Genomic DNA, 25,582 nt, shown 5'->3' with positions numbered 1-25,582 from the left:
ACAGCAGTTTGCTATCCCAATCTACTTGGTGCGGTCCTTGTGAGGGAGTTATGTTCCATTTATCGAAGAGAACCCCCATAGAGGAATATTGTGCTTTCTTGTGAACATAAACAGAACCGTTTTCTCAGATCCCAGACCCACTGGCTATGACCAATTCTGGACTGTATTGAGAGTGGTGGTACGCTGGCCCCGTTCTCAGTAGAATGGAAATGGATCCGTGCTCTACTCTTCTCGTGTGTTCTACTACTAGTTAGCTTGACTTTGCGGGAACTTGGCTTGCACAGGACTACCATGGGTTCATGCGCTATAGCAAAGTTCAGTAAGGCTTGCCTGTCTGGTGAGAATAGAAATTAAACACCTAAGAAAATTTTAATTGACCAAAAGCGCTTATTAGATCGGATACTCGTATAGGAAGTTCATTATCATGGCTTCACAAAAGCCTTCATATTATAGGTAGTACAAATGCGATCTCTGAACCTCACTCGAAACTACTCTAACCTAACCTAGTTCGCTGGTATACAGTCAGACGAACATGCCTAACTCGACCAAACTCGACAAAATATATTCGTTAGTCATGCGTTTTACTCCTCCTTGGATACTGTCCTTATTTCCTTATATGCCTAAATTCTCCTACGTTCGAAAAATATTTTTAAATCCCTCTCTGATTTCGATCACATTTCTTCACAACTAATATTTCCATCAAGCTTAGTGCCTTGCAGAAACTCCTTCCTTCCTTTGTCACTAAAAATCACAACTAGCTGCTTGATATTTGTCAATAAAGGGACAGCCTTACAGACTTACCTAATACACTAACTATCGACCTTGACACTTTTCCACTTCACTGCCAAGTTGCGGTTACAAGCGCGAATACTCATACTCGTACGCACATAACAGGAAAATCAAGCCAACACACACATTGGCGGAGATGCGTATATAAATAAAAATTTCCCCGTTACAATTTTATAATCCACGCACGCACTCACCCAGATACACACCTCACTGCGCCCGGTCGCACATGTGTCGCATGCCGGCGCTTATTTCGCCGCTGCGAACACTCAATCAGCCAAGCAACGAGCCAACCAACCAAGCAAACGAACAAGCGCAGAGGAACTCGGCAAACTTATCACATTCCATCACTCATACGCCTAAGTGGGCGCGCATTTTCGCACGCTCGAGAGCCGTGGCGCAGATTTATGCTTTCAAGGTGGCAAAGTAAGTAGTGTGTCTGTTTATTTGTTAGTAAGTATCGCTTACAATGCACATACACACATACATACATTTGCTTTTACAACAACAACAGCGTGCTATCGAAGATTTGTAGATTTACTTGTGCTTCGGTCTGTCAGTCCCGCGTGAGTGTGTTGCTTTTCGCTCAGCCACTTCGAAGTGTTGCCACTCGCTCGAGCGCTGAGGGCCGTGAATGGGGGCTTCAGTTATTTTGCTGTGTGTATTTGTGCTTTTGCTGCACTTTTATGAGCAGCGTGCGCTTGCTGGCTTGGCTGTGTGGCTCTTCTTGTTATGCTACTTGCCACTCGCTTTCGTTTATGCATGAATGCATTTTCCCACACTTTTGCTTAATTTAATTTACGCTTCCGCTCTTACGCCCTTACGCTTTCGAGCTTTTTGCTTTGACTTCTTAAGGCAATTCGAATATTTTTACTCATACCTGAGAGAGTTGCTTTGCTTTGCACTTTTCTTATGAAATATCTCGCAGAAATTTTTTATTTCACACAATTTTATTATTCACAAGCATTTATGTATATTTTCCGTTGTGATATTAAAATTTTTATGAGGTCATCTTAAGATTTCAATTTTTGTGTTTGCTTGCGGTCGCTTTAGTTTTCTTCATGTCAGCAAAGAGCAAAAATTTCAATTTGCTGATAAACATTAATGCCTTTGAAGAATTGTAAAAAAAAAAACAAAAAAACAGTTTATGACATCATTTGAAGTGTGAATGAGAACTAAATAGGTTATACATAAGACCTACATGAAGTAGTTTTGAGGTATTTTGCTGTATGAACCATTCCTTCTTAACATGTCTTATTGAGTTTGGATTTTTAGTCAGTCACGAAACTCTATTGACTATGTAGAGGATAGTAGGATGCGCCTTTGCTTAACATATGTTAAGTAACTCTACTGAATATACAGAGGATGCTTTAACATATATCAAGTAGCATACGTCTTGATATTATCCATTATATGGAGGGACTTATAAGTTTTAAACCGACCTAAAAGCAGCTTTTATATTCCATGAGACGACTATTCATAAAATAAATATACTTCGGGGACAGTTATCGCATTCCGAAGCCTTCTCCGTTAGAAAAAGCGTTTTTGTGGATCTTTAGTTCTCTTCTAAGCAATAAACCATGATGTTCAGAGGCAGAATATAATTGGATTTGTATCTTAACGCATTTCTCTTCCTTTTTACGATTTAAGCCATCAGTAAGCCATTTAGTTTCCAAAATTAATTCAAACAGGCATTTTTTGCAAAGAAATCCGACCTAAGCATGTTCTTATTTTCCACTCTTGAAACAAGCTGCTTTTTTTAAGTTGATGCTTTGAAAAATATATAAAGTCTGGCGAAATTAAATCCTTTATTTTTCCATTGATTTGAAGATTTCATTTATTATATTCAGAACTATCCGATTTACCTGAAACGTGTACTGTTTTGTTGTATAACTGGTTACTATACAAAAAGTAGTATAATAATTCGAATCTCAGAGAACCCCCCCGCCCCTTTTGGCCAAATAATAGGATAATCGATTTTCCCTAACTTTTCTTGGGGCTACTTTTTCAGCAGCAAAATTATTCGCTATAGACAAGAACAAGTAGAAAATACTTGATGACCGGGCCAAACTATAAGTTCGATGCATCAGATTTTCCCAATCAAGCTACAAGAGCTTCTCACTTCTCTCAAGTTAATACCGATGTGTGGCTTGGCGTTGTCATTACTGCTCTTGGCCAAAACTGTTCCTCACCTATTGGCCAAAAGTCGACACTTTTGAGCAATTGCTGCCTTCAGACCGTCTAATTGCTGACAATACAGATCTGAATGAAGAGTTTTGTCGTAAGGAAGCAGTTCATAGTAGATGATTACTTGCCGATCCCGCCAAACACACAGCAAAACCTTCCTGAACGTCAATACTAGCTTGGATACCGTTTGGACTGGCTCAAAACGCTTTGAGCTTTCCCATTTTCACTTGAAATTCTCGTAGATGATCAACTTTTCATGACCAGTAACCACCCGCTTGAGAAATCGATTTTGTTGCGATTTAGTAGCAAAGGTTTTGGCATCAACTCGGTTGGCATTCACACATCGAGCTTCTTTTTATAACCAGCTTTGATTAAATTTTTACAAATGTCTAACTCCTGGGTAATCTAAGCTCTGCGTACTTACAGACTCGACAAATTTTATTATTTTTATCGAATTTTAAAATCTGAATATAGAAAAAACTAGTAATTTTTCATACTAAAAACTATTGGTCGTCCAATTACATCCGCATTGATGGCCAGCTTTAATAACAACACTATTACCCCATCTCTTATAAAGGAAATACAATCGGTTTCATCTTATCTCCAAAGGGAAAATACCGATACATATCATAATCGAAAAACCTTTCAAACACCAAAAAGGTATTAAAAGTGCGAATTTATTTCTTGCAGAATACGGCATTAATCTTAAGGAGCTCTTTCAGAAGTAGAATTTTCAGCGACTTTACAGTATTAAATATCTCGGTGACGAAGACATGATTACTACAGATCCATAGAAGCCAATGAAACTATTATAGAATCATCTATAGAAGAAAAATCAGCTTTAAATTTTTAGCTTTCATATATACAATCCACGGATGATGAAAGTGCCGATGACGACTATAATTCTAGCAGCGAATATTTTTTTCATCGTGTAGGTACACACCAGGAAACGAATGATTCAGTAGATATTATGCGATTTACTACGCCGAAGATGATTTTAGGAATTCCAAAATCTTTGGAATAATAGGGTCATTTAAATAAGAATGCTTTTGGCTCCCAGCGTTCAGTAGAAATGAGAATAAGATCCACCGATCCATGACCATGTTCAAAATGTGAAAATTCATCTTGAGGACATGCATACCGTTTGTCCTGGATATAGATGTGTTTTACATGGAAATCTTGTACTTCGTTGCATTCACATACATACATATGTCACGTCAGTATCGTGGTATATCTACGAAAGATCTTCCTGTACCAACAATGCCTCATGCTTTCAACCTCTGCTAATGAATTCTCAATGACCTAGTAATTTTATGTTTCGGCATAAACAGCTTGAATTATTCATCAGAAGCTGTTGGATGGTCTACGGCAGTAGCTTGTGACTTTGTCATTAGTTTAAAAGATTCAATCTACAAAACCCTGAAAATTTAGTAACGAAGATTTATTTGTAACTGGCTTTGTTTCGTGTAAGTTGCAAGAGTATAAAATGTTCGGTTACACCCGAAATTAGCTCTTCCTTACCTCTTATTTTTTATTTTATAAATGATAAATGTATGCCTTTAACTTATCTTTGATAGTAATTAAGAGGGAAAGTATTACAATGAATAAAAGCTAAACAATAACATCTAAACATCCCCTATTTTCCATCACCGATGTAGAGTAGATTTTCATTTTAACAAAAGCTTAAAAATACTTATCGAAGAGTATTAGTATGAATTCCAAGGACAACTTACATAAGCGCACTGAATGCAGTGAAACTCAAGGCCAAATGCCAGCAAAATTAAAACCCTTTCCCAGAATCTATTATTCAAATTACTTGTCACCCCTTGCTACCTGCCTCATTCGTTACTGATCCCCCGAGCATAGCGACCGTCGTGCGTTTCTACCTGCGCAAATTGCTTAAAACACGAGCAAATTTTGCAGTCGTCGTCAAAACGTGTTTCAACGTTCATAAAAGCGGATAAACTCTCCCTAGTGTCGAAAATTAGTAAATTCATACAGCATGAACGTGGAAAGCACAAAACCAGATTTGGCTGAAATCTACAGAGATTTCAACATTCTGCGGTCCATAGATGATCTTTTGGAAATGAGAGATAGGGGTTATGAACTCCACTGGAAAATCGGTTTTTGTGTAGAGCCTCATCCCATCCTGGCCGATATAAAAAAATGTGTTATCAGACTGATAGCGATGACATATATGGGCGAGGAACTTCGCGGTCCGTTTTTAACAGAAACAATTAGAGAATTCCTGAAATCTTGTACACTGTGTGGATGCTATCATTGATAGACATATAACATAATATTTTTTAAAATCCGAAATTCAAAATTTGAGGTATTCAATATGATAAATAAAAAATGTTTTTAATGGAGTTTGTAAAAATGGAAATAAAATATATTGAATGAAATGAATGGTTTCAATTACTTTATCCACTCATTGTTTGTTGCAGAACATTCTTTTTTTTTTTAATTTAGAAATAAGTACTACAGCGACCCTGAATTAGGGGGTTTAAGAAATCACGTCAATATAAAGAGAGAACATAAATATTTTAAACAAATAGAGAAAACTAAGTTCGGGTGTAGACGAACATTTCATGCTCTTGCAACTTGCCAGCATTAAAGCCGATGACAGTCAACCAGAATTCAACTCAACTCGACATCCTGATCATTTATGTGTGCATTATGACAAAAACGCACACGGAAATTGTAATTACAATCCCCTTATGAATGATATTTCCAAAAAAATTTTCTTTGTTGGTAGAACTGTTCTTAATTGTTATGCGATGTGACTGTAGCCAGGTTCTTCTCCTTCTGGCCTTTCCATCGGAGTGGAGGTCCTCTGCTTCGCCCGGCGGGCACTGCGTCGAATACTCTCAGAGTCGTCATTAAAAGGGGGGCTCTCTCTTAGGTCGAGCAATTTAAATGTTTAGCATATTTCGTTAGCCGCTTATCTCGCTTAATGACTTCTTTAGTAAACATATTTGTGGATTGCTGAGACCTACGATTGTGGTGGGTCGAAAAATTGCTTTGTCGGTACTTGGTCATAACTTATTTACTTCAGCAGCTAATCGAGAGCGAATGAACTCTGCCACATTGCCAGTAGGTTGATGTGGCAGGTTACGAGTGTGAGAAGAGAAAACATATAATAACAATACTACTTTAACAGTTACTCAAACAAGGTGAACTTCTACATTTGCGACTCAAAAGCTTAATTAGCGAATTTAATATAATAAATAGCTTACTATAATATATTAACTCAACTCCAAGAGCTCCCTCACGCAGGTGCCATGTTTTACCACACCGACTATAAATTATTAACCAAATACTTCAAACTGAACTTAAATACTTTGAGCATTCATTGATACCCGCTCTATTGCACTTGCAGCACCAACGCCTTCCAAACCCTTCCCTCCACTTCCAAATTGACGCTACTTTTCGCTTGGCTTCGCAGCTTTCGCGTAAATCTCGCGAGGAAAGTTGTCAGCACTTGTAATTGTCAAACGGCGAATCGCCGAAGTTAAAGCCATGAATAAGGCACTTGAATTATTGCTGCTTGTTTTTGCTTAAGCGCTCGCTGTAGCTTCGTGAAAATGCAAGTAAAAGTTACAAAAAAAGAAATTAAGTCATTTTTCTTGCATTGGCTTTTTGTGTCGCGCGTATTTAGCCCAAAGTTTCGACGCCAGTAGAACGCGGAAGCGTTACTTAATTTATCGCAGTTCTTCTCGCTACTTTGTAATAAATCCTCAAAATCTAAAAACTTTTTACATTTCGCGTTACTATCAGGATGCTTGCATGTAGTTGTGGCGCAGTGTGGCGCACTCTAAATCGACTGAAAGTATTGACTGAGTCACTGCTTAAAAGTCGGCAGTTGTTCCGGATATTTGGCTCCTTAATTGTGAAAACAGTAATATCGATCACAGAATTTCTTTCTTTTTGCTTCGAGGAAAATTTTATGAGCAATTTCTTTTTTCTAACTATTTGAAATAGCCTTCCTCTTGTACTCTAATTATACAAGCAAAATTTGGGTAATAAAGGGGGATCCATTTCGAGATTCCATACTTAAAAGAGAGACACAGGGGGAATGTTTACTATTATTAGAAAGAACAATATCTCGTTCGAACATTTCATTTTGCTCCAAGATCTGAATCGAAGAGGGAATGTCCGCATCAGCTACAGTCTTTACATATCCCCACAAGAAAAGGTCTACCCATGTGATAACACACGATCTTGGTGGCCAATCGACCGGTCCAAAATGTGAAATTATCTTCTCACCGAAGTGTTCTCTCAATAAATGTATTGACTGTTGCGAGTATGGGAAGTTGCGCCGTCTTGTTGAAACCAAATGTCGCCGAGCTTCAATTTCAGGCAACAAATAGTGGGTTATCATGATAACTATCGTCATTTACGTTACGTTTTCACCGCCATCATTTTTGAAGAAATATGGACCGATGATTCCACCGGTCTACAAGCCACATCTAACCGTTTTTTTTCTTGATGATACTGAAGTCCGTGTACCTTTTCTGATCGCTCTTCTTCGCAAAGGAGTCAATTCTACTTCTTTGCACACCCGTTGAGCCAGAAAAGGGTCTCAAAGCTTAACAAAATTCGGATCCTTTTGGAACTTTTTAAGAGGCTCTGTGGAAGCGATGTCATTTGGGAAGGTCGAGCGTCTACACTTCAAGGGAATCCAAAAAAGTGGATATAACACCTTCAATTAGTCCTAAAATAATTCACATCTATAGGAAGTCGCAGCGGATATTAGTTCGTCAACATATACTATACCACTCTCTGGTGGTCCACCTCACCAACAACTCATCTGCATAGCAATGACCTTAATATGGAAAAGCCTTTAAAAAGTTTCGCTAAATTCCAAATTAGAATGTCAACTTTTAGATCCATAACAGTCCAAGTCATAAAGTCGACAGCAACAAAAATAAACATGTGCAAAACTAACGGAAGTAAGCAAATAACGGAAACTCAATTGTGCGCTCTTGGCGCCGTGCAGCAGCAGAAAAACAAAAACAAAATCAAAATGAGGTAGAATAAATAGAAAATAACAAGTGCAAATAGTTACGTAAGTAAATGGAAGGAAATGGAGCATTTGCATAGAGGCACGGCGCCTTGCCAACGGCACATCCTACACTTTCGCTGTTTTCTCTGTGCAAAATTATGGCCGCGATGCCCTTGTGACTATCTCCGAGTGACTGATGGTTTTCGCACATTCAACCAGAGTTGCACGCCAGGATAGTGTAACATGCTAATAAATAATGCGAGTCTTCTTGTTTCACTTAGAGAGTTTATTTCACATTATTTTACCGTTGCTTGGCTTGTTTGATTCAAGTTGTTTCCTGAGTTAGTGAATTGTTTACGTTCAGCAGCTGACAGCTGCAGCTCGAGATATTTTTATAAACTGCACCTTGACTGTTTGCAGATTGCTGGTACTCTTGCCCTTTAATTGTAAAAGGGCACTTAAAGTCATAAATTTAAAAGAGAATATACAGAGAAGTGCTATCGGATCAAATTTGTTCCGAACTGGTCCAACAAAGTTAAAGAAACAGTGCATGAAAATAGTCGTGTTGGTATCAGAGGATCTCAACATCGATTAGAGATGTAACCTTTGGGTTAAGCCTATGCCAGATTCGAGACCTAATTATCATCTTTTGCAGATATGACGTCTATATAGCTCTCAAAGCAGTTGCTTGACAACGTAGTTGAGGACCCCGCTATCATCCAACTGGAGACGAGAATATGATGTCGACACCGTGCAATCCAGCTAATGGCGCTTCAAAGTGAGACGAAACGGAAAAACCACAGGTCACTCAAGGCACTAAAGGCCATCTTAACGGAGGCTTAAAACAAATTAATAGAAAATTGCATTGGCATTTGCTCAAGAGCCCATTTCAAAGGCGATAATATGGACTTGGAATGAAATACTTTTATTTATTTTTTTTTGTTTTGTCAGTCCCGGCCTTATTTGAGCAAACGCTATATGATTCCAATCTCTTTAAAAACGTCTTGATTTTACGAGTTAGTATAAAGCTGTCGTCCGAATGGATGAAAGCACTCTAGCTCTGAGAATATTCGACGCAGTACCCACCGTGGAAAGCAGAGGAAGAGGAATACCTCTAATCCGGTGTAAGTGGAGAAGGACCTGGCTAAACTTAAAATGTTGTAAACTGGGCTATAACCGCGTAAACGGTGTCTATGCGAGCAAAGAACCCAGTACCTACCCAGATTCAATCCTAGAGTAATTAATACCATATTGCAAAGTGGAGAGCTGCTAAATGTGAACAGTATATTTGGAATTGAATAAAGTTCTTTCCAATCGCCTTGCAATATTGTCTGAAAATAACTCGATGTCAGCGCGACGATTGGCAGTCTTTTAATTAATTTGTGAGCTGTGCGCACCTCGACATGTCTCGCCGAAGAGCACTTGACATGCAAAAGTGATAACGCATGTCGCTGACAACAAGTGTCTGTCTAGCTGGGCTTCATACCGCATTGCATAATACAATGCTACTTAATCAGCGATTCCACACGGCAAGGCTATCCACATTTGAAGGTAGTATGTTGGAACGTTGGTACCAGTAGTTATACGGCAGCTGCTTCCAGCTTTGTTTATTTTGCAGTTAATTGAAAAGAATATTCTAGTGGATTGAAGTTTCTTGTGGTTGCAAGCTGATATTTCAGTTGTTATTTAATGAGGGAAAGTGTTAAAGACGTGTATATATGCCTCTCTTTAGGAAATTCCATTAAAGGATGTGTGTTGTTGTTGTTGCAGTTCTATGAAGTTGGATGATAGATATATACAATACTTGTTGAAAGAAATTTATTGAGGTTTTGCTCTGCCACCTATGGTCCATTGTGCCCTCTCCTAAATCACACATGGTCACAGAGATCACACATTCCATCACTCTGAACAAATCCAGATATTAGCTGGGCGCAGTGGAGGTGATATGATCCCTGTCCACGTAGAGTGGATTCAAGGGCCTTGAGCTTGACTCTACAAATTGCTGGCTAATCTAAAATATAGTTTGCACAAGAGGCTTGTTGCAAATGTTTCTTGAATCAGCAATGCCCAGTATAGAGCGCGACAAGGAGACGGAATTTGTCTTGGGAGAAGTTGATCATATCTATAAACTTTCTAAATCTTGTAACCTCCCAAAAGCAGTTTGACTGTAGGCAGCCTCTCGTAGTATCAAGATGAATCTGTCACTCCTCTCCAGCAGTTGCAGCTATCCTGGTACGCAGTACAGCTTCACTTCATTTTTGAAAAATAAAATCCAGGAACTTTTGGGTATTATGGTGCAGATTTTTGACATTCGGTTTCCCAGTTATTCTGCTGAAAAATCCTATACATCTAAAATAACACCCTCTGTAAACTTCAAATGCCGCTTTATGCAATTTGCTGTATTTTATTACCTTTTTAAACTTAATTGAGATTATTTATAAAATTAGTAAATTTTCCTGGAACAAAAACGCTTCTCTATGTATTCAAACTCTGCAAATTTTCAGCTTTAATACAGCAGTGAAAATTAATATCGCTTATTCTAAACCCACATACACATAAATATTTATGAAAAACAAAACTCTGTTGGAAATTAATTAGTTGAAAGGTTTCCGGGAAATTGAAATTATTCAAATAAACCTTTTCCTAAAGTGAAATATTTTGAGTGAAATAACTTTAATACAGTTGTAAATATATATAATTATGTTAAAATAGTATTTTACATGAATAAAAAATTTCACTTTAGTGTGTGTGTGAGTGTTTTCTCTATCAATAATGAAATGAATTACATCTATAAACGCTCCATTTTATGAAACAGCATGGCTTCAAATAAATAGTTGAATTAATTACCACAACATCTGCACCTTATAGTTTGATATGGCCTTAGCCATGTGGCAACCTTGTAGTGGAGTGAACTATTATAGTTTCATGATTTAAAAAAAGAAAATTATTCTTCAGCAAGATTACCAACTGTTTCAAAATGTATGATATGTTGATTAGTAAGTCAAGATGGGCATGAAGGGAAAGATATGTATTTTAGAAATATTTCTTAGAACTATCAGTATAGAGATATTTGAGTATAATTAACACAAACACGATTTTTATCGTCTAACAATTTTTTGAGATTTTTTTTCTACCTGGAGAAGTGTCACTTTCTTCACATGGAGTTCTACAAACACAAGTTATTCTTCAGAAGTGCATTTTATTGTATTAAATTGGTTTAAATGTGGTATAAATCTAGTATTTTTCGGATCTGTTCATTTTTAGCTCATGAAATATATTTATTACCAGTTAAATGTTTCTCTCCAGAGTAAAATATATAATGTATTTGTAGCCACACACATGCAAATTTCCTTTCACGCTGCGCACTGTTTCTGAAATTAGTTGTTAGCATTTCTAAACTGCTTGCTACAGCCAACGAAAATTTAAGCTCATGCCTACTGCGGACGACAATATCGTATTCCCTACTACATATATGTATATGTCCAAAAAAGATTTACATATATACATATACCTGTATATACAAAAGCATTAGGACAAGCCAAAAAAATTAACCTATCTCAGCAATTTATGGGTTAACATACATACTGAGAGAAAAACATCGACACAAACAGTGTTTTTTTCTAATTTTAAAAGATACCGGAAAGCATTCAAAGTTTTCCATATAAATAACAAGTAAACTAGTATACTTTTATTTAAAATACCTTCTGTATATACGCTCACTTTAACACATAATTTCGATAGCTAAGTTTGCTGGCTCACTCTAATGAACTGTGGTACGCAGCATGTGAATGACAGCAGGTTGATTTGAATTTCAATGATATTGCATTTGCATGTGTTGGTATTTTCAAAATTCTATTATCGATTATAATAATTTGATAAGCCTTACATTTAATTAAATTGTTATTCGGCACAATTAGTTGTGGGCGTGCACTTGTGTGCTTCATTTCAGTTTCACATGAACATTTCAGGGCTTCAAAACCCACAAGTGCAGATTAGATGCATATACATACATATGTGAGCTGGAAGGTATCACTAAAATACTGTTATTTAATTATGGAATGTAATTTATATAAAATGGTGTTACAAACTGTTTTTTGTTGCTATCACAAAAAGATGTGTTGTTGTATGGGATTTAATAGTACCTGTTTAATCAAAATATACAATATTAGAAATATTAAACATAATTTATTTCGTTGTTATACATAAGAAAAAATTTGAAATTCAGAGTTTGGCAACTCTGCTTGTTAAGAGAGTGAATAATTGTGAGTCCTAAAAAAAATTAATTATTTTTGGTGAAAAAAGATAGAAAATTAACAAAATCTGCTCGTCAATCCGGAGAGTGCAAAACGCGGCATTCAGGTATATTGGAGTGCAGAACGAGCGACCTACAATCACTGTCTAATCTGGATTTGAAGGTTTGTCATTTCGTCGATATCACTTTTCATTGGACACAGAGGAGAAAACCATCAGCTGTTTGGGAGACTTTTTTGGCGCCACAAAAAATTCTTATATTACCTTAGCCTAAAAGTATACCAAAAATTTTGTTCAACAATTATACCTAAGGCAACGAAGTTATAGGGTTGCCAAGTATTGTTTATTTTTTATTTTATATTTATATCTTTAATTGTTTATATGAATATAATTATAAGCAAATAACCAATTATGCCAATTATCAAGACACCACCTCCAGGAGGGGGTAAATTAAGTAAAACTGCCAAAAAAGATGTCACAATAGAAGAACTTACAAAGAAGCTAGAAAAAATGGAAGAAATGTGTAAAAAACTCTCAATCGAAGTAAATACTTTAAAAGCCGAAAATATAAAGCTTAAGTCCGCTGATGTGAAGAAAATCCAGAATTTGGAAAATAAAGTCGAATTCTCAACGGATGAGGAAGAACTAGCTAGAGAAACGGAATGGATTCTAAAAAAAAGACCGGCTAAAAAACGAAAAGCAGAGTATTCTCCTGATCTTCAGGAAAAAGAGAATAACGCCATATCAAACCCGCTTGCCCCAAAAAATAGTACGCGGCCTCCACCAATTATGGTGTCTGGAGATGCCAACGGCAATAATTATCAGCAACTATATGCTATTGCTAAATCAGAAGCAAAAAACAATTTTACTATTAAACTTCTGAATAATGGAATATATAAAGTAAATACTTTCTCCGTAGAGGACTATAGATGCATATCGAAAGCACTTTCGTGTAGAAATATATCTTGGTATAGCTTTGAGAATAAGCAAACGCGGCCAATTAGAGTTATTGTAAAAAATTTGCACAATTCTTATGATCCAAAATCGATTATTGATGACTTAAAAGAGCAAGGATTAAATGCACTGAGTGCTGTCAATCGTCTCCAATGGAAAACTAAAACTCCCCTCGACATGTTTTTGGTAACATTCGATCCCATGGAGAACATAAAAAAGATTTACGAAACTAAAACAATATTAAATTCAATTGTTTCTATTGAACCGGTAAAACTCCCGAAGATGATACCACAATGCAAACATTGCCAGTCATTTGGCCACACACAAAACTATTGTGGCAAACAACCAAGATGCGTTAAGTGTGCCGGTAAGCATAAAACATCTGAGTGTTCGAAACCAGAACACCAGCAGCCTAAATGCTGTAACTGTGGGGAAGCACATCCAGCCAACTATCGAGGGTGCCTTGTTGCCAAAGAATTACAGAAAATACGAGCTAACACAATTAGCCACAAAAAAGATGATGGTCTAGCCCAAAAAGGAGAAGGTCCTGTAGACTTTAGAACAAAAAACAATGAACATCAACAGCAAGAAGATCCAAAAACTACAGCTGAAACATCAAACAAATTTACTTTTGCTCATGTTCTAAAAACAAATAATAATGATAAGATATCCAATAGCAGCATTCTATCACAGATCTTACAGAAACTTAATAAACAAGAGGAATTCAACACTTCATTACAAAATCGCTTAAGCAAGCTTGAAAAATATCTTTTTAATACCAAAGATGTCTAAGTCTATAAAAATTCTTTTATGGAACTCAAATGGATTAATCAAACATAAGAATGAAATCGAAATTGTACTGAACTCAGAAAATGTTGACGTATGTATGGTATCGGAGACACATTTTACGTCACAAACCTATTTTAAAATTAAAAACTACGAAACTTACCACACAATTCATCCTAGCAATTGCGCCCGTGGCGGAAGCGCAATACTAATCAAAAGTACGATCAAACATTTTGAGGAAGAAAAACTTTCATCTGATAAGTTTCAGGCTACAACAGTGACTATTTACGGAGTTAAAAGTCCACTCTCACTTACCTCTGTGTACAGTCCTCCAAGGCATCAAATCCAATTTGAAGAGTACCAACACTTAATAAACAGACACAGGTATAGATTCATAATGGGTGGAGATTTCAACGCAAAGAACACGCACTGGGGCTCAAGGCTTACGACTACAAAGGGGAGAGAACTCTATAAAGCACTGCAGTCAACCGGAAGTTACGCATTCTCGACGAACTTACCATCATATTGGCCATCAGACAATCAAAAGATTCCAGATCTGATAGATTTTTTCATTGTTGGCAAAATATCCCGGAACTATTTGTCGATCAATCAGGGTTATGATCTTAACTCGGATCATTCCCCAATCTATTTAAACTATAGTGAAACGGTCATCTTTAAAGACAAAGCAGCGGCCTTGTATAATAAACGTACAGATTGGGAATATTTTAGAACAATGATGGAATGTTACGAAAGTAAATATGACTCTATATTAAATATAGACCAGTTGGAATCTGAAATTTTTCACTTTACAACAAGTATACAACACGCAGCTTGGAAAAGTACACCGGAATTAAAGAAAATGGCAATAAACTCTCAATATCCTAATGATATAAGGGAAACAATTAAATTAAAGAGAAAGCTACGACGTAAGTGGCATCGAACTCGTTGCCCAGCTGATAAATCTATTTTAAATAAAGTCTGTAAAGATCTTAATCGGAAAATTAAGAGGTTTAAAAATGAAAGTTTCACAAAATATCTTCGTTCCCTAAGCAATAGAAAAAATTCTGACTACTCTCTTTGGAAAAGCTGTAAAAGACTACAAGCACCAGAAACTCAAGTATGTCCCATTAAAATAAGTGCTGATAGCTGGGCCAGAGACGATTCAAAAAAAGCAGAAGTATTTTCGGATTATTTAGCCAAAATATTCTCCCCATATGAAACACACGTTGATTATCCTACTGCTTCCAGTCAAGAAAACGAAAAAATCCCATGTTGCAGAAGTAGTGAGCTAAGTGAGGAAATCAAAAATCTTAAAAACAAAAAATCCCCAGGTTACGACCTGATTACTGCCGAGGTCCTAAAACAGCTTCCTCAAATAAGTATAGTAAAAATTACCAACATTATTAACGCAGCTTTTCATCTTAAATACGTGCCAACTTATTGGAAAGTTGCTGAAATTATCATGATTCCAAAGCCAGGAAAACCAGGATATGATGTATCTTCTTACAGGCCCATATCACTTCTACCGATAATATCGAAGCTATTTGAGAAAATACTCATAAAACGTATCAATAAAATCATTGAACGGAAAAGCATAATTCCAGCGCACCAATTTGGGTTTCGAGCCAACCATTCTACGATTGATCAAATCCACAGGATAACACACATTATTGAGAAAGTCTTTGAGGAAAAAAAAATTCTGTTCTGCCGTATTTTTGGATGTTGCAAAAGCGTTCGATAAAGTTTGTCACAAAGGACTGCTTTCGAAACTGAAACTAATTTTACCGAAACAGTATTATGACATCATAAAATCGTATTTATCTGATCGCTACTTTCGCGTTAAACAAGGAGACAAATATTCTGATCTTAGGGACATAAAAGCTGGAGTTCCACAAGGTAGTGTGTTGGGTCCTCTTCTTTATATTATATTCACGCACGACCTGCCAATAGACTGCAATTATACAACAGCCACATTTGCAGATGATACCGCGTTGCTTGCTGTTGGTAGTAGTGAACACGAGTCCACTAAAAATCTCCAAAAAGCTGTAAATAAAGTCGTACAATGGGCAAAGAAATGGCAGATAAAGCTAAATGAAGCTAAGTCTGTACACATTGTTTTCACATACAAGAAGATACAGTACTTACCAATTTTCATAGACGGTGCTCGAATACCGTACTTTAATTCCGCAAAATACTTAGGAATGACGCTTGACACTAAGCTACAGTGGAAAGTTCACGTAAAAAACAAACGTAAGGAGCTGGACATGCGACTCAAAAATTACAATTGGTTAATCGGTAACAAATCAGTGTTATCCATCGAAAATAAGTTACTTATCTATAAACAAATACTCCGACCGATATGGAGCTATGGTGCACAACTCTGGGGATGTACTAACGCAAACAATAAGAAAGTCATCCAACAATTCCAAAACAAAGTAGTTACTAAGACTAATTGTCCAAGCGCCTTGGTATTGTAAATGTGCTGATATAGAGCGTGATCTAGGCGTAAACTCGGTTAACGCAGAAATATTAAAAATTGCAACAGCACATAGTGCAAGATTGCTACAGCATTGTAACGAAGAAGTAGCTAAGTTAACTTCTGGAGATGGTCCACCAAGACGACTCAAACGCCTCAAACCCAGCGATCTTTTAAATTAACCAATACTCTCATAGTAGTTTTGTGATTTTGTAATTATATGTTTAAGTCATATTCAAGTTGCTTGTTAGTCCTTTCTTTTATTTGAACTAGTTGCAATGTATAAACAAAATAAAAAAAAAAAAAAAAAGTTGATCTCTGACATCAAGTAACCCAGAACTATATCTGGAGATCTTCGCTATGTTAGGCGTTACTAGTTTTAAGGAGTTATATCCACTAGATTTTTCCGATTTTTTTGCATATATATCGAATGTAAATATACGCGGTTTGACAATTAAGTAATGAGACTGATTTTATTACCGCGCTTGTGGTAAACCTGTGAACTTGAAATTCCCTTTCTCTTTTTCCGGCATCCCTCCCCTCTCCATTGATATATGTACCATTGCTCTAGCTTGTTTAGTTCGCCTCCTGCGTCAAGTTGAGTAGACGTAGAGTTGCGAAAACGAGTCAACAGAGTGCGCCCAGACATCGCTCGTAACTGGATCCTTCATCACGACAACGCGCCGTTCGTCACCGCCCTCAGCGTGTCCTAGTATTTGGGCTCTAAAGGGATCGCCCTGTTGCAACAGCTGCCTTATTCGGTTTCGTGGACTCGACTGTCGTGACAACAATTCTTGGAGCTCCTATCGTCGCACTCGCGCCGGGGTTCCCACGTCACCGTTGACAGCAATAATATCGAAGTCGTACATAATTTCGTCTATCTTGGAACCGGCATAAACACCAACAACAATGTCAGCCTCGAAATCTAACGCAGAATAATTCTTGCTAATAGGCGCTACTTCTACTGAGTAGGCAATTGAAGAGTAAAGTTCTCTCTCGATGTACAAAGATTAAACTAAATTACTACTTAAAGTCACTTATCATCTCATCTTAATGCTATATGGTGCAGAGGCATGAAAGATGCCGAATTAAGTGACAGCGGTTACGCCGGCTAAGTCATGTTGTCCAAATAGAGAAGGATCTGGATACACTTGGAATTTCCAATAGGCGTGAAACAGCGAAAAGGAAGAACGACTGGCGCGCTGTTGTAAACTCGGCTATGACCTCGTAAGCGATGCTACGCCAGTAAAAATGAAGGAATACATAGGTATCTATGGTCCATGAAAGTATTTAAAAAAGTAATTTCGCAATTTAGACCCTACTCTACATAAGTTCATAGTAAGAGAAATATACATTTGAGTAACGTGACCACCTCTGCCACAGAGATTGTTACCCGCACTTCGAAGTCCTCAGCTAAACTAGTTAACTTCCTTTCGAGGACTGAAACAATTGACAGACTTCAAAAGTCTTTAAAACAAGGTCTCGCCACTCAGCTGTCAAAAAGAGTCAGTTTACCTAACGGTATAACTTTGTACTCCATAAATTTTCACTTCCCCCTAAAAATTACAATCGAATTACACAAATGAGTGATGATTTTTATTTCACTCATAAGAATATTTATTGAATTTTGTCAAGAGAGCTGGCTGTAAATAATAAAAATACAAATATTTCAGTAAAATTTTAGTAAAATCTAAATTTTAAGTGCAATTAAGGAACGATTATTAGCAAATTGTATGCAAATTCTGAATCACATTTCAGAAACACTTCTCGTTGGATTAATTTAAGTTAACTTAGACGAAGAAAGCAACAATTGCTGATCAGCTGACATGAAATCGATTGGACTGCAGCTTAAAGATAAGCGATTTAATAATACCACTGTGCTCGAATTGCTGCGGTGAGTGCAAGAAAAATAATTATTAATTATAAATCTTAGTATAAAATATTGTATGTTGCCAAAGTAAAAGAACTATTTTTTTTTACTACAGCGAACACATTTGGGGCTGCAAGCGTGGACAGTTTGCTGAGAAGGTAAGTATCCACCTCTGCTGCCGTGTTTATCAGTGTGGTCTGTTTGCTATATGGTTTTTTGTAACGGTTGTAGTAAATAATCTTAACGTTTCTCTCATAAATTTTCTTTTGTAAACTTCCTTTTCAGGAACGTAAAATGCTTCTAAAATGGTACAGACTATTGGAGCGGCAGGAAATTAAACTCGAGAAGACTATCTACAATATGGAACGGGAAATACATAACTTGGAGAATGGTTAACGTAACAGTATTGTTATCGTAATTTTATTTTTTATGTATTACAAAGTGTTAGTTCCTAATGTGTGTTTTGTTTTAAATTATTTGTGTGCTAATAAAATTATAAGGTATACATATTATAGTAATAACAGTTTTAAAATTGCAATGTGAACGTAGCTACATATGTATGAAATCCAAAGAGAGTAAGTACGTTAACATAATTCAATAGTTGAAGAAATACACTATACAATACAGATCAAGGTTATTCTGTTCTTTTTGTAAATTTTGATTATAATAAGCAACCTTAACACTATAACGTCTAATAATCTATTGCTGAGTTCCTGTTGAAAGAGAGTTTAAATCCAATTAGAGTCTTATCTTACTAAGAGGATTTTTTACCTAGACCACATGAATTACCCGGGCATACTAACTCCTCCATACGACGTTATGTTATAGCCTTGAAATACTTTCAGTTGCAAACGAAATATATTTATCGAAGGTCTTTCGCTTCGAATTTATTTTTCTCATTTTTGATGTCCTAACAAATCAGATAATTTCATTAATGATTTCCTGGATGGAATAGTTATAATACACATCCTTCAGCACACACAGCTTACAAACCTTTGCCATCTTCCTGACCGCCATTGTATGGTAAGTCGAGCATATATCAAGACCACCAGATACACGTTACAAGTTTTATACTTAAGAAGACAAAATGTGACAGCTTAAAAAGAAGGCAATTTGAAAATTTTAAAAATATTTTATGGGTTATTTTAAAAGGGTATATTTATATATCATATGGTAAGTTTTTAAAATTAACCAGAAAACTTTTTGGTCAAAAAAATAATTTTTTCGAGTTATACGCAATCTCTAACGGCGCTATACAAAGGTTCTCCACTGCTATAGACCCCGTCTTGCTCTGTAGATAAAACCTAAAACAAATCTGTACTAAAGATATTGTTCGTACATAACAAAAATTGAAAAGATGGCGGCGTTTTAAAAAAATAAGTTGAATTTTACAATATTCTATTCGAGATCCGATCAAAACCACTGGTATGAAGACATTTTCACAGAACACTTAAACATATTTCGATTGTGACAGAGTCAGTTCTCTCTGAGTAATCACTCCAAAACATATATATAGTACTAGAGGACCCGCTTACGTTTTATTGTGGCTGATACATAGATAATACTACTTATACCATCTATATGATTTCTATTAGTTAGATTATAAGTATTAGTTAAGGAATAATCGGATTTTTGATGAAGCAACAAAAATGAATCAAAAAGCATTTCGTGCGTTAAGAAAGAATTGGTTTTTGGGGTAAAAATACTATTGAATTTGGGCTGTGCATCAGTGAAATCAATCGAGTTCAATCGATTGTCAGCCTAGTGGACTGCATATTATGAAACGGTTCTCAAACGTGAAAAGATAAAAAAATCGGCTGGCAAGGTTATGGCATCAGTCTTTTGGGATGCCCGTGGTATATTATTCATCGAATGATAAATGAGCCAGTTTTAATTCATTGCATTGTGTGTTTGATTGCAGTTCTATTCTAGCATACCCAATATTTAGCAATTTTATTATTTTTGAGGAAGGATCAGTTTGAAATTGTACGCATATACATATGTATTCATCGTTCCCGTTTAAATATTGCATTGCTCTGTGCAATGCTTCGAAAAGATTTCTGTATATTTCAAATTTTTTATCAACACTTCAGTTATGCCGCTATTTTTTTATGCCAGACCTTTTGCAATTTTAAATTGCCTGCCAATAGTTAGCAGGTATGAAAAAAATGTTATAGGTACCCATAGATGTATTGAATCACCCAATTTATTACTTAAGAATAATATCCTCATTATAAAAACTTGATCCACAGATGTCGCCTTTTACTTTGGCATCGTTTTCTTTAATGCACGTTTACGCCAATTTAAGGTTTGAATATTGGATACTGCGATGGCAGCGCCATCTATCGGTCAAACATTCCAAATTTAATAATTGATTAAAAATGAAAAAAATAATTTAAAAAACATTTTCCAGTAGACCAAATTGTAAATCTGAACCATTCTCGAATCTCCTTGAACATACACACAAAATTTCATCAAAATCGGTCCATCCGTTTAGGAGCAGTTCAAATGCAAGCACACGGTCAGAAGATTTATATTTATAAAGATAGTTCGGTGAAACTAAACACCAAATAAGAAGGAAGTTACAAACTAGCTAACAGTGGTTGGGAGTAATCAAAAAATTATTCATTATACCCCGAAAAGGGTATATTAAGTTTGTCACGAAGTTTGTAACACCCAGAAGGAAGCGTCGAAGTATATATATATAAATGATCAGTATGTTGAGCTGAGTCGATTTAGCCAAACCGAACGATCGGAATCAAGGGCTTGTATGGAAAACTTTCGCATTTTTGTTCAAATCGGATTACTATAGCATTTGCTTCCATATAAACTGATCACATACATAGTTACTAAAAGCCCAAACAAAAAGAAATATCTTCAAAGGGTAAATTTCTTTCACATATTTAGTTAGAAAAGGGATATATGAGCAAAACCGCTTATTAAATCATGATGAAAGTCTAAAGCACCTTATCTGAAAATATTTTAATATAATCAAATTTATTACTAAACATTAAACAAACAGTGATTACAGGCGCTTAAATACTTTCTAAAGTGACTATAATTTATATTTCAAAACACATGCATATTATATGATCGTTATGTGAATAAGAGATTTTTGTCAAAACAACTCAAATAGATTTAACGCTTTTTTACCAAAATTACTTGCATCGATTGACTTGTTTTGCAAAATCCTCAAAATACATAACGGCGTTAGTTTCATTACAACAACGCACAAACATGACACTAAGGAACCTAACAATAAACATTTTTCTACTAATAGACCTTGAGGGACTGACACTCCACTTTACTTAAAATTTACTTTTAGCGTTTTGCGGCGATTACATTTGGCCAGCTCTTCGAATTTGTGTATCTCATATTCAATCAGATAGATTTGCTTCTCGAGTTTCATTTTCTTTTTCTCCAACTTTCTATAGATATCCGCGAGCTCCTTGCGATCCTGTCAAGCAAACAAAGCACAATTAACAAAGTAATACCGTTGTTTTTTTGTACAAATCTTACCGATTTTCTGCCCAATCTATGTATACGGTTGCCCCAGATTTGTTCGCTGTGGAAAAGTTTTTTTTGCGATTAATTATGTGAAATTGTGAAATTTTGTAAGAGTAGGCTCACCGCAAGAGCTTTAAAACATTGTAGCGCTTTCCATTGCGCATTATCTCCAAGCCGATCGACTGCATGTTGCCCACAACAGAATTAACAGTTAGTTGTAGCCAAATATTTACAACGAAGCACAACAAAAAATTTTGATTACGCTTCGAGAGAATTTTATTTATGTACGTTTGTTCAGAACAAAATATTTATAATTTTGAAAATGAAATTTATCAAAAAGTTTCGGAATTTCGCCTATTCAAGGTGGTGTTTGTGGGTATTTAGCCTAAAATACTCACGCTACCGACAATTAATTTAACTAAGTATACTAACTACCACAAATGCTTTTATCATCCATGAAAATCCTACGATTTTGAAAATCAGTTTCAGCTGCCATCAGTTTATTTCATAAAAAAAAATGTCAAAATTATATTTTTAAAAAATTATTTTTCAAAACAAAAAATTTCATTAAAAAAATGTCAAAATTATATTTTTAAAAAATTATTTCTCAAAACAAAAAAAATTGAACATGCCAATTGAAAGACGGCAAGCAAGTTTTACTAATTTTCGCTATCCCACCAACTACGGACAGCCGATCAGATTGCCCGGCATAAAACTTTCACAGGAAGTGTTGAGGGAATACGAAAGACGCGATATTCAAAACAGTTTGGTAAGTGGCTGGAAGATGAAAATATTTAATTTTTTTAATCTTTGTTTCTTCTTTTTTATATGTATTAACCTACTTTCTTGTAATAGAGGAATCAATAATATGGATGAAGCGAAATCAAAATATTAATTCAATTCGAATGGAAGCTGATGGAACCACTTTGACTTATGTAGAAGAAGAAGTTTAAGAGCATGATTTAAGTATCTTATTATCTTATCTTATAAACAAAATCTTCGGATTAAAACCGCGCGAAATTTGCTGAGGGCTTAAATAAATACATAATTTTCAGTGTCTTCGATTTTTTTGTTATGTCATTCCTCTTTATCCATGAAAGTTTTACGTTTCTTAAAATGCATCTAGGAACGTCTGTATCCACGGATGACTTCGAAACCTCTCACTCTCTCTATTGATAGTTTTGGTTATTTTAAGGAAAAGTCTCTGAAGATGTTAGCGCTCTCACCACTTATAAAATCGCTAGTCGCCTCATTGTGTTTAACCATATTACCATATGAAATATCAGAACTTTTTCGAATTAAAAAAATATGTTAAAAATCAATTTTTTTTATTATTTAATTGTTTTTGTTAATTTTCTCTTTTTGGATATGTACGCTTGGAAATATTGTAAAGAAAAACAAATAAATCAATTATAACTACAGGGTGCCCATGCCACACTTCAACACATACTACTGTGGGCAAAAAATAGAAGGTTAGGTCAGGTTCTGTTTGATGACTGATGTGGAGAGATCGCACGTGGACGGTCAAGAAGGAAGTGTTGAGTTCTTCCCACCTCATCTTCTTTCATACAGCTGCTGCATATAGCGTCCAGTAAGAATCCCAACCTTAAAGCCCCACAACCAGGGAGAGGCTAGCCTTACTGAGTGCAATGAGATCGATATTGGTTCATAAGGCGTTTGCGACAGCGCATATACCGATGGTGGCCAAGCTTCCGCGAAGCCCAGCTATATAGTATTAGAACACAAAAGGATACTAGAGCATCGACTCGCTTCCATTATACTAATAGACGTTCTAGGTCGCCCTTCCTTGCTAGCTCATCAGATTTATAATTTCTTGCGATTCCGCTGTGGCCTGGTACTCTTATCAGTTTTAGCACAAAGACACTCAATGCTATTGATAGCGAGGTTAGGTATTCCTGGACAAATCCTGAACGCACTGTTAATGACTTTAAAGCTAGTAGGGAAGGAGGCTGCACTCCGGAGCAGCATATCTTCTACCTTTATGGTTGAAATCTCGGCTTGGATGACACTGTAATAGTTAGGAATTCTGAAGCAGTAAACCCCTCCACCAACTTTACCGGCAAGCTTTCACCCAACCACCTCACTGTCCTTCTTCTCCAATGTCTTCTTCCCACTCACAACTCCATCGCCGGTATATGGGTAGAGGATGAGCCGCCAAAGTTCGGTTTGGTAACTCCTTGATCCAAGTGTTCCGATATGAAGTCAGAGTGAGTGCTCAGACACGTGTTCTTTTAAGAACCCATATTCTCTGAATCTGATAACAAATTTCGCAGCCCCAAACCTGCCGACGATGTATACTCGTAATATACAGGACAGTATCCACTGACTTGTCTTTATATTTATCAAGTTGTGCTCATGATAAATGATCCTTTGGAATGAGCTTCCTTATGTACCAAAGCGAAGAGGCTGATGATCCTAAAGTCCTTTACCGTAACGTGGGGGCTCCTAGCAGCCTTCAGGATGAACGTAACTCTGACTCGTCTTCAAACCTCGAGATGTAACCCAGTCTAATGCAGTTCGAATATATACATACATAAGTGCCAAACAGTTACATGACACCTTAACACCCTGCTGCAGCTACGCCGGTGTGATGAAATCCGAATCTGCGAACTTGAAAGGTTTGAACGAATTGGTTGCCCAGGTCAAGTGCCGTTCATCCAGAAGGTGGACAAAGGCCACGCAATCATCTTACAATAATCCCAGAGACATCCCCCAGAGGATGTATTGCTCGTGAAGTGAGCATCAAGAATCATCCGAATTGTATCTTCTTGGCTTGGGGCCTACTTCCCATTTGCGTGCTTAAGATAACCCGGAGAGACAGTGGACAAAGGACTCATGACAACTCTTCACTCTTTCGCAGAAGCTGTTCCGTAAGGTACTCTTTGCCTTTCTTAACTCGGATTTGTATATTGCAACTCCCGTTTTATACAACACCTATTCGTCAGTTGACCCACTCTTACGGGCCTTGTTAAATAAACGACTGCAGGACGCTATGATTTTCGAGAGTTATATAGTCCACCAGATAGGTTTCCCTCTGTCCTTCGGTGTTGTTAGTGGATAGAAGCTTTCCAGTGCAGTTTTTCATGTCGAGCTGAAGATTTCGACCCACCTGTCCACGGTGTCGGAGTTCACCACAGGGGCGCGTGGGAGAGTTTGTCGGAGTCTCTTGCGGTATATTTCCCAGTTTGTATTCATAGGATTTCTAAAACATTTTCTAGTCGAACATTCTCCGACTAGATGGAACCCGATATACCTATAATGATAGAAGGAGTGACCCCCCAGTTTGAGTTCAGTGGGGCAATTATTTCAGTTAAGGGTGAGATTAGGATCCTCCTCCCTGCTAGCAGTCATTACAAATCAACAGGTTCTCACTAACAATGACATCAAAGAGCGACTCACTTCTGTTATTGGTACCCGATCTGTCTTCGATTACATGTCGTGAGTTGTCATCGGAACCAATGATGACATCAGTTCTTCTTTGTGACGCATCAGCCATGGTCTTGCTCAATACTTCATCGTCGTGCGCCATATATGCAGAAATTAACCAAAAACCTCTGGCGTCGCACTACAGTTTTGCCGTCACCACATCAGCATTGCTGAAATTGGGTAAAAAAATATTGTTAATTCATTTCGGACCATCATACAGGCTCTGCTTCTACTTGCTTCGTTGGTCACCAACAACTTTTTATTCGTTCTGAATCTAGAGATGCCGTTACTGGTCAGCCGCGGTTCGTGC

The 25,582-nt window shown here is 36.7% G+C and overlaps 1 long non-coding RNA gene across 1 annotated transcript; it reads left to right on the top strand.

Annotated features, from left to right (window-relative positions):
• The first annotated feature begins 18,037 nt into the window (after positions 1-18,037).
• Positions 18,038-18,823, top strand: LOC125777448 (uncharacterized). Its single transcript, XR_007422315.1, has 3 exons — positions 18,038-18,342; positions 18,434-18,476; positions 18,604-18,823. It is a non-coding gene; the product is annotated as an uncharacterized LOC125777448 (long non-coding RNA).
• The last annotated feature ends 6,759 nt before the right edge of the window (positions 18,824-25,582 follow it).

The sequence above is a fragment of the Bactrocera dorsalis genome, chromosome 3 (genome assembly GCF_023373825.1).
Source record: "Bactrocera dorsalis isolate Fly_Bdor chromosome 3, ASM2337382v1, whole genome shotgun sequence".
NCBI classification, from domain to species: Eukaryota; Metazoa; Arthropoda; class Insecta; order Diptera; family Tephritidae; genus Bactrocera; species Bactrocera dorsalis.
This window is presented reverse-complemented; position numbering and strand designations above follow the sequence as displayed.